This window comes from Phaenicophaeus curvirostris, chromosome 12 (assembly GCF_032191515.1).
Source record: "Phaenicophaeus curvirostris isolate KB17595 chromosome 12, BPBGC_Pcur_1.0, whole genome shotgun sequence".
Taxonomy (NCBI): Eukaryota; Metazoa; Chordata; class Aves; order Cuculiformes; family Cuculidae; genus Phaenicophaeus; species Phaenicophaeus curvirostris.
The window spans coordinates 2983999-2995046 of NC_091403.1; the positions used below are offsets into that span (position 1 = coordinate 2983999).

General features: G+C 40.0%; 1 long non-coding RNA gene across 1 annotated transcript; it reads left to right on the forward strand.

The window, feature by feature from the left end:
- The first annotated feature begins 561 nt into the window (after positions 1-561).
- Positions 562-10915, forward strand: LOC138725690 (uncharacterized). Its single transcript, XR_011338287.1, has 3 exons — positions 562-625; positions 6127-6228; positions 9385-10915. It is a non-coding gene; the product is annotated as an uncharacterized lncRNA (long non-coding RNA).
- The last annotated feature ends 133 nt before the right edge of the window (positions 10916-11048 follow it).

Sequence of the window (11048 nt, forward strand, 5' to 3'; positions counted from 1 at the left end):
AGAAGTCTGCCTCTGTAGCCAGAGCCAGATGTTTCAAAGTAAAGTACAACTCTGACATAACCTGCCTATATTTTAGATTTGGTTTTAGTTATTGATTTTCCTTCCTGAAGCATAGGACTCCATATTATGCTTCAGCCTTTGGTTTCATTTTGTTTCTTTAGAGGGGGAAAGGGGCAGCATCAAGGGCTAAAAAACTGTGCTGTGCAGAAGTCCCATGGCAGTTGGATTCCTGATCATCTCATAACTGGCCTGAATTTGTATCCATGGAAGTATTAGCTTCAATTTTATCTGCAGCAGTAAGTTTCACAGATTAGCCATGTTTTAGCCAAGTTTTCTTTTCATCCATGTTAAGATTTCTGTCTTCCATCTCCATACTGCATGTCGTGTTTTTCTTTTAATGTGAGAGAAGCCAAAAAGAAAATCCTGGATGTCTTTTTTCCCATGCCATATATTATTTTGATATAGCCTACTTGTTGTTAGTCTCCTTTCTGAAATAAACACTTATATTCCTTTCATCCATGGGTTTTTTCAGAGAAGTCTTTCCTTCATCTAGTTTCCTCACCAGTCTCTCTGCACAGCTTTGCTTTTACCCACTTGCTCACCAGAACTGAAGCCACTATTACAGGTGAAGGTACCCTTTTCACTTTCAATTTGCATTTCATATTGTAATTATTTTATTTTTCACTTAAGTGTTAACCTTTCTAACATCACGATTGGGTTTCTGCTGGAAGCTGTTTAATTTGGTTTGATCAAGCTATCCATTAACATCCTAGACAGTTTCCAGTTAAAATCTGTCTTTGGTGCATCCTTACCCCATCCTGCTCCTGCTTTCTTATATCAGCTCAGCCTGAAATCTGGAAATTCCTGTCCCCATGACTAATGGACACTGATGCTGTTCCTCCCTGCAAGCTCTGCATTCCCTGCTCCTTTGGGTGTGCTTTGAAACTAGTTAATAATAAAGAACAAAAGACTTCTGCCCTCCACATTGCTTCATTAAACTTGTTTTACGTGACAGCTTTGACACTGTAGGCTTATTTTCCTGTTTCCAACCACATAGGATAAATAAAGAAATACTTTGTTTTACCACTGTAGTTAAATGGCAACATAGTAGGTAAGTTGCATATGATAAAGGAGTTGTAGTGATGTGCACCAAAACCTCATCTAAAAAGAACTCTGAATCCAGAGATTCGCCAAGGGAACTGTCAGCAACCTTGGAGAACTCCCTGCTGATAATCAAATGTTATCTGGCCCTGCCAGCTACAGGCTAAAATTGACTTGCATTGGGTCTTTCAAATCAAAAACTGCAGTGTCTTTGAGTCCTTTATTCTGCTGAACCATTGTTTCCAGCAGTATTTTTGGCTAACTGATACACCACAAATTTCTGTGGGAGATGTAGTCAACACCTGTAAATACAGGATGCTGAATTAGGTCATGCAGATGTTCAAAGAAGAGGTAGAAGAGTGAGATCCCTTTTCTACTGGTTGCAGCTGGCTCCCAGCGGAACAAGATCTCTGTGCCAGCAGAGTCCCTGAAGCCAGAAGGGTTTCACCCAGCCCTGCACTTTTGCATTTGCTGATGAAAGGCTTGAGGGTCTGCAGCCAAATATCACCCCATGTTGTTCTTAGACAGACACAGGATCTTTTTCTGGAAAATGAATGAAGTGGATTTATTTACTCGTTTAGTTATTTATTTAGGTTTTGGCATAATAATTAGGCATGGGTAATTAAATACAAGATTTTAGCAAATCTGTGGAAGTAAAGGGCCAGTATGAGTAACAATTACAGCTGTTGACATTTCTATGCTGTTTTTAGGGGATAAATACACAACCACAAAAATTTGTTCCAGGGAGAAATTTGGCATTAAAAGATGCAGTCCAGGATCTTTTTTTTTCCTCTTAAATTTGAATTTAATTCTTTTGACCATTTTTAAGGAGGAAAAAGTCTTTGTGTTTTTGAAGGTAGAGATTCCTAACATAGTTCTGGTTTCAGAGGAAATATTTAGGGAACTAACAAGATTGCAGGACGCTGCCTCCTACCTTGCCCCCATTCTGCTTCTCTTCAGCAAACCTATTTCATGTTGTTGTGTTTATCACAGCCTATGAGAGGGACAGATAAAAGCATGGTAGGTTTGTTCTTCCTTATTTTTCATTCAATATTTGCAACAGTCTGTAAGTGGTTATGCCTATTGACTTGAGATAGCAGCTGAGGGTTTCTTTGGGAGCTTCTGGAAAATTACATCTTGGTTATATAGTCTGTCCTCGGTAAATGCTTTCTATGCCCACGTGTAATACAAATTAAACACCCCATGATGCCCTGAAAGTCATCATCTTTCCCCAGTCATCAAAACTGTCTTCCAACAGATAGGTTTTCAGCTATTTCTGGACTCGATGATGAATTTTGAGACAGTAGCAGCAGAAACTGATCTACTATCAATGCTCTTGCAACCATGTTCCTACAGCCAAATTTCCACTTGTCTGCAGAAGGAAAAAATAGCTTTTACATAGCAAAAACTTCACGACTTAAATTAATAAGGGAATTCAGAAGAGGAAAAAGGAGAATGTTTATAATGTTAAAAAAAGATCTTCTTAACTTATAGGGAGATTAAGGGAACGAAAATGAGAACATTTCAGACCAAGTTATCTTTTATTATTTCTAACATACAGTGCAGGAGTATATTATCTTCTCTGTTTGTAGAGCACTCAGCAGCCAGAACCAGGTATTTTCCCTATTTTACATCCATCCTGAGACTGTACTTTGTTGAACATAGGAGGTCCTGCAGATACCCTGTTTAAATAGAGAAAGTAACGGTTGGGTCTACTCTGCAGAGAAGAGCCCCATATTAACAATCCAGCTTTAGCTCCAAGCAAGCTGCTGATTCTGTGTCAGGCAGCATAATATCATGCAGAGATTCCAAGCTGAGTTTGGTCCTGGCAGTGCCGTGAGTGCTAATTAGCCCGTATCTCTCAGTTCTGACACTAACTTGTTTAACAGTTGCTCGGGGATTTGTACAAGGTGCTCATTATGTGATACATACATGCCCAAAGGATCTGCAAAGTGAACCTGGTAACAAGGGATGCTGTGGGAAAGATAAAATAAATCATAACAATGCCAGTAAGTTTTAAATATATCGTTGCCTTGAGTATAGGAAATGTGTCTGTACCCTGGGGTATTACAGAAACAGGCACCTGTATCTTGCTTTACAGTTGTTTGGAAAGTATTTAGTGTGAACAAGAAGGGCTCATGTGTGATGTGTACAAGGTGCTTTTCCAATTTTAGTGGTCGTGGAGAACAACAGAACGAAAATAATGCTTTAGCAAGGAAAATAATGTGTGAAACCATTCGGTTTTGCAAACAGCCCTGACAAAATCATGGCAGATTGTTTTTCTAATGCACATTAAGGTTTAGCTGCTCAGCATGAACCCCAGTTTCTGACACAGGATTTATTTCAGCTAACCAAGAGATCTTAAAATACAACCTACCAGTAATATGCTCAACTCAAGTATATTTGTAAAATGTTTTAAAAAACCACCCTTTTTTCCATAGTGTTTACTTGGCATCAGTGTGCAATGTTACATATCTACTCAATGTTAACAGCTTTATTAATAAAAGCTGAACACTGGCCAGATTTTGCCTTGAAAACCATTCAGGCTCCCAGGGACAACAGCAAAAACTAAAAGCTGCCCACAGAAATTTGAACTGGCAACTTGTCAGGGGCCCAGAACCTGCCTCTGTTGTACACAGCTTCGACTTGTAGCACTTGTCAGTTTTCAACAAGGTCTTTAGAAGGAGTAGCTGTTGGCACGCAGAACCTCATTTTGTCTGTGATGAAATGAGCCAGAATGTGCAGTCCCACCCATCTCTGTAGCCTGGATGAAAGTCCAGAATATCTAAATCTCACTGACTCTCAGCGGCTGCATTTTTGAAGCCTTTACTCTACAGCTGCGTGCTGAAGAAGAAAAGCTGTGAGCAGCCTTCAAGCCTTCAGCTTCATCAGTGTTGTTTTGATATTTGGTGTCAGAAGTAGAACATGAAGTCATGCAGCCACTCTTAAAAATTATCATCCTTTCTCATAAACAGCTGAAATGAAATTGTAATCAACCAAGTAAAACTTTTCCAAAAAGGGCCCTGGGGAATTTTGCCTCTGGTTAAGCTCACTGTGGGCTGCGCTGGAAAAGCGTGCAGCTGATTCTTTGTAAAATGTTAACTTCAGCCATAAACTTTCAAGAGTCACTCTGGCAGAGGGGTCTACGAAAAGTCCCATTGTTTGCTAAGCTCGTTGTCCCTGTAGACAAATTAATGTTAAAGTAGCTTCTAGTGAAACTTTAGCTTCTGGCTGGCTCCTAGCCTGTTATCCAGCTGCAGCAGCTATGCCATTTGAGTGCCAGTTTTCAATTCTACTTGATTAACAGTTCATGCAGACCATGGGATGGCTGAGATGGATGTTAAACACATTGACATTCAGTGGATTACCACTTCAAACGGTTTTATTGTTGGCACCTGCAAGCTGTGGTTTTGCTAACCATTGTTACAGTGCCAGTGATTAGTTGGGAGAGCTGTGACTCCAGGTCCTAGGCAGATTTCAAAACAATGTGTTGCTCAGTTAAATTGATCTGGAAATGTGAATAATATAGAGGCTATTTTGCCTATAGAATGAAAAGGAGCTGTGAGCTTTAATGGTCTGCAGTGATCTTAATGCTTGAAAGTGCCATCTGCATGCTGGAATCGGGATGTTGTGACACGCTGCATTAACTATCACTGCACCTTCGTGAGGGGCGTGCAGAGGCTGTTCTCTCTGCTCTTACCCAAGGGCTGATGCATGGCAATCCTGTGGTAGTCTTGTATCCAGCGTTCTTGTGTAGCTTTCCCAAGCAAATAGAAAGCATTCAGTTTGGAATTGTGGTGAGATAATTATAACTAACTCAGAGATCATTTTTCTCCAAAGAAAAATGGTATTCTTCCTGGAATTTGACCACTTGTTATTTCAGATAGGCCCTTTGCATCTGGTAGTTTGGTTGTTACATTGGGACATAAAAGTATGTCTTCTGAGGAATTACATTCAAATCAGGATTAATTACAGGAAAATGACCTGGGAATGTATTTCTTCTATTTCACTGGGGCAGAGAGGAGTATGTAAATGCAAATTACACAGACCCATGAATTCTGTCCAAACAGCTTTCCATAGCAAAAATAGCATGAAGACAAATGGGAATATCAACTAAGTTCTTTAACTAGAAAGGCATTAACTGCCAAGTAATTAGTGAAAGGTTTCAGGGTTACAAAGAATGAGGATAAGGAACTAGTGAGAAGACAGATTAATGTGTATTTGTTGTTCTAGTGGATTGGATTTATTGTGTTTACTATTACTGAATCTCATCTGTCGTGTTTAGAACATGTCAAGTTGCCAGCTCAAAGATCTCAGTGATATGAAACGCATGTTTGCTGTCAGGGAGGAAAGGAAAGAACAAGCTAAGATTGTGGGATACGTGGAGATAGATGTCAGGAGGACAGAGTTAGCGCCTGAGCTACACTCTTATTTCCTGAACAGAGACTAAACACTTTCACAGTTCTCTTGCTGCGGCAGCAAGTTTCAGGCTGTACAAACATAAGGCCTGAAGTGAAGGGGATAAAGTATTATTTGTTCTGCTACGTGATGAATGATTGTTTATAAAATAAGGCTGAATGCATCTTTCTTCCCCTTCCCTTCTTACAGAAAAAAGAGCCCAGAACAGATTAGAGAAAAAAAAAAACTTCTCTAGGTTTCAGCAGAGAATTTTTCTTTTCTTTTTTATTTTTTCTTTTGTTCCCAGGTGGGTGGAGTCTTGATGACAATAAGAAAACTTTGGCCAGACTGGCAGGATTTGCTGTTGATAAAAATTTACACTATTTAAAGACACAGTCAATTAGGTTCTTAGGATCTTCCCATCAGAAAGGTGAATATTCATATCAGATAAATTTTACCATCTTCAAGAAGTAACCTCTTTACATTGTAGGCTTAAATAATGCATTTTGATAATTTAATTACTCTATTTTCTTGAGCTATATACACAGTTTGTTTGAAGTGGAATAATTGCTACAGCTCAAGTGTAATGGTAGTTCTATTTGCTTTGACGGAATTTGTTTTTCACAGAGCCAGATTCACACAGAAGAAATCCCCCATGCTGGTATTTCTTCTTGGCCGGGAATCTCTGAAGACTTCTGTCTAGTTTCCTACGTCGTCAGTCATAGGCAGGTAGGTTGGATTTAGGCTGCATAAATGTGGATATATTTTCCTACATCTTGTCCAAATTCAGACTGACGCTTTGTTACGTGATAACTGAGAACCTCCACAAAACAAAAACTAATCCCTGGCAGGAGAGGAGCGCTCACATGCACAGCCCAGAAGCTTCTGCTGATTCACTTACTGGAGCAGCTTTTTCTTTTCCAGCCTTCTGTGCTGCAGGAGCCGCTACTGCTGTATGTTCCCTGCTATGAACTCTGCTATATGATTTCAGGACATTCCTAAAACACTTTCCGTTTTCTCAGCTGCAGCCAAGAGAAGGGAAATAGCTGTCTGCCCTGACGTGTCTCTACAGCATCTCCCTCTGCACTGTTGTGTGAAGGGGTGGACATCTGAAGTATCATTAGGTTTCTCATCTAGTTTTTTCCATTCCTGGTCTGTTCCACTATTTACTGTCTTTTTATGTTGCTGTACCAGTAAGATCAGTGACATAAATCTGTTAAGGATATGAAATGGTAACGGTTCTTAGTTCTGCGAGGGAAAAAAAGAATCCCTGACAAAACCGCAAGGCTGTACTTCAGTATGGCTTGTAGTTGTGTAGATGCGGCAGTGGATCTTACAACGATAGTGTATTTATCTATATATAGCTCAAAGTGTTGGCAAATGAACTGCTTAGCAAGGATGGAACTGTGTCTGTTGAAGGTACAGGCTGCCTTGTTGTCCCAGACAGTGGGTCTTTCTACAACTTTTTTCTTACCTTGCATTCAGCAGGACTGAGTTTAGTATCACCTGGCATAGTGTAAATCAGAGGAGAGCCACGGAAGTTAATGCAATTTCTGCACCAGTGTAAGGTTATGACTGGGCTCTTTCACCAGGAAAGAGTCACCTCTTCGGGATTTGTTGATTCACGGTTCTTTTCAGTTTGGTGTTTTCTTTCCTCTACGTTACATATTACTTGCCCTTTTCTGTTACTGGTTGTCTTCAATGTTCTTCCTTTCTCTTTCACAACAGCATGCTTTAAATCAAAGTGGACTGGCTGTTTTTTTGCAAGACTATTTCTTTAAACACCAGATTACTGTAGTCAAATTCAAGTAAATGACTTCAACAGAGACTTCACTGAGACTTCCAGCAATGTATAAATATAAGCAAAAAGTTTTAAATTATCATTTATCTTTTTTTTTTTTGGCCTAAAACTCTCTGAAGCCATAAAAAGAAGGATGTGGGAAAACATCTTACCAAAAGTAATCTATTTTTCTTTCCATTACTTGATTTTTGTTTATTTTTTTTCAGAGTTACATTAGTAACTTATAACTATCAGCTAAAGCCAATCTGGTTTAAAAAGGCAACACAATGCAAAATCTTGGGAGACCTGTTTGCTCAGCTGAAAAGCAGTGAATAACAAAAGTGTAATTAGGGTGAAAGGAGTCTTGCAAAAAAAAAGAAAAAAAGAAGACCTTCTCAGAACTATTTTAAGATCTTAGGTCATGAGTTAGGTCATGAGCTTCTTGGCATTTGGTGTGGTATCTGAGTAGACTCTTGGATTATAGATCAGAGCAGGTGCGGGAGACTGTACTATAAATACGTTTACCCTTAAGGAGTTCACAGATTTCCTGAATGACGAACTGGACAAAAACATATTCATTCTGAAAAGGAAAATCATGAAAATAATTTTAGATGAATGTAAAGCTTTATTTTCCAACAAGTCATTCCATGGCTATTAATTATAAAAGCTAAAATGTTCTTCCCCATTACCTTAGAAATGTTAGGGAAAACCTTTTACAGAGTTACAGCATGTGTGTATTGAGCATGACTGGCATGTTCAGGGGTATTTCTGGACTCATTTGCTGCCTGCAGAGCTGTGCAGAGAACTGACTGTCAGGAAGCCTGCCTTCTATTTTAGGGCCTTCTCTTGCCTTATGGCAGCAGCACATCTGAGCAGTTCCCTCAGGGGAAGTTTGTCCATTTATACGCTTCTCTTAGTAATATTGTCCCTCAGCTCCCTTAGTGCAAAGCTCTCAGAGATCCCTACAGGATAAAATACACTAACTGTAGTGGTAAAACCTGCCTAATTTCGTCAGTCTCTATTGTTTTAGTTGTTTTCCGGGTGAACACAGATGTTTTCAATTTCCCATTTTTTTATCATACGCCACGCTCATGTTGCTGCTCCCTTTGTCCAAAATGAACCTCCCAGTTTTTCAAGGATTGCCGAGGTGTTGGAGGCCTTTGAGAAATTAGTTGGTATTTTGGTTTTGTTTGTCTCCCTATGAAGGAACACTCCACTTTTCAAATGATGTACAGGCCTGTGAGTTCACTTTGACTGACCTAATTTGAATCCTTAATCATCTTTTAAGAGGCATGTTTTCATAGAACTGGCCGAACCAGTTGCAGTATAAAGTTAGGTGTCATTTCCTGCATATTCCCTTAAAAGAAAAAAAAAAGAAGAGAGAGAAGAAAAAGAAAGGGAAAAGCAACTCCAAAAATATGTTTAAAGTTTTCCCAAATGAATATATCCACTTACGCTTTTGTCTGTTACCAGAGTGGACAGCATGAACTCCCCTTGACAAGCCCAATCCACGCACAAAAAAACAAGTCCTCTGAAGAAAAATTTCTGCCTATGTCAAGCAATATATGAAATGACAGAAACACAGTAACATAGACAGGTCCCAGCCTTGCTCTGTAAAACAACACCATATTGTCAGTAAGCCTGGAATGCAGCATCACCCACTCATAGGAGATGTAGTGAATTTCAAAACCAAAATTTCCTTCTCTGGGCTGTCTTGGTCTTCTAAAGAGCCTGATTAAATGAATAGAATTCAGAACAACTGCTGTAGGTGCTCCAGAAGCAAGTAAAACTGCTGCTGGCGAGTTCCTGTGCCATTGGTCAACAAGAGATGAGACAGCCACTGTATAAGGTGACAACATGACAGAATGGATATTATGTCAGAAAATCAAAGTTTGTGGTGCCTTCTTTTTTCAGTGTGCAAAAATAATTTGTATGCAATCTTTCTTCACATATCAATTAAAGAGGGAGAGACTGTACAAGTCTAATTTCCAAACCTATCTTTCTTAGCCAGCTGGAACATAAATTCCGAAGCAATTGGAATTGTTAATGAAAGGTATAACAAGCATGTTTACACATGTCTGTACTTTTCATATTCTTTCTACAAGGAAAAAAAGGATCACCATCAGCCAGTTCAGCCCCGTGGATACAGAGTCATCTTGATACGAACAAGCTTATTAACTGGACGTTTTCATGTAAGTGGAACATCAAGATTTTGGTTTTCTGAGGAGGTGATGGCATCCTCCAGGTATTTATTTTAAAAAAATTTGAGCTCCATTCCTTCTCCCCATATCTCATACTTTCTCACATATCCCAGAGGCTCCCATGTCACAGCTAACATTCTTTTTGAAAAATGGAGCTGCACAGGAATTCATTACAAGCCTATCAGCACCACTCCCAAATTAGCCAGACAGGATTCTGTTTGTTTAATTTCGCAAGACATTTGCTTTCCCCAAAGCCAGAAGGGCTACCTCAGTGAATTCCTAGCCATGATACTCTACACTCTTTAAGGATTTTTTTTTTTTTGTGGCAGAGGCTTAAGTTCTCCTAAGCTAGGAACACAACCTACTGATAGATTTCATAAAGCAGTCCAGTGGTTGAACAGTACCTAACTAGGTGTGTTTTATATATTCACTCTGCTTACCTCAGAAAGGCCCTGATCTGTTCTAACTGGCTATATTGGAAAAGCAAGATAAGTGCAAGGAGAAAAACTACACTTTAGAGTTGGCTGTGACTAAATCTGCAGGCTTTTTCAATACTATGTTGCATGCTGGTTTTAAACATTCTGTGGCAGCGCAATGCTGTTTGTATTGATGGGTTTAAGTAGTACTTCTGAAGCTGATAGATAGGAGTGAATGAGACTGTAGAAAAAAAGAGAGAATTTCACCCTCTAAAAACATTTTACTTCATAATTTTATTATTATTACTACTATTTTACTATTATTGTCATAAGAGTTGGGTTATTCAACCCATGCAGTGAGAAATCATCTTTTCTTTAAGTAGAATTTAAGCATAAGGAAAACTTCTCCTTTGCCAATGGTCTTTCACTCTCTCTGGTAGTGATGCACGTGAATCCCTGCGCCTGGCTGGGAGGCTTTCTGAGTAATTTGTAGCTGAACTCGGAGTATGGCCTTTCTCAGGAGCAGGGGAAGATAGATAACTGTTGGTCTGAACCCTGATTGGAGGGGTGGCTGTCTTGTAGAGCTGACACTGGATGATGCAGCGTGTTTAAGCTCTCCAGGAGCCTCCGAGGCTTGCTTATCAAAGCCAGCCCTTATTGCCGGCACGTACAGCAGGCGGGAAGCCGTAGGCATTTGCTCCTGCTGTAAAGTAACATCAGTTCAGCTGATCCAGTGACAGCACCAGGGAGGAATTCTCTGCTGCAAGTACTGAGTGCAGACAAAGAGGCAGCTTAATTTTCTCTTTGTGCAACCCAAATCCTGTGGGGCTCCTGCACGCCCAGGCACTTTCTGCGCTCTACGTGAGAGCGTGCATCGGGGGACAGAGCGTGTTGTGTCTTGCTCACTGCTCTGGTGAAACTGTGAGAGACCCGCCAGAAGCAAAAGTAGATCTCCATTTAATTATATGCTATTTTTTTAATTGTCTCCTTCTGCTGCCTGTCTCCCGCTGCTGTTGCAGAGAGGTCTAAGCTGCCTTTCCCATCCAGTTTCTCTTTCCCATCCCTCCCACCTCTGGCTACCCCAAGGAGGGCAGCCACTGTCCGAGCTGAGGGGCATTGCATCTCTCTGCCTTTTCATAGACTCATAGAATG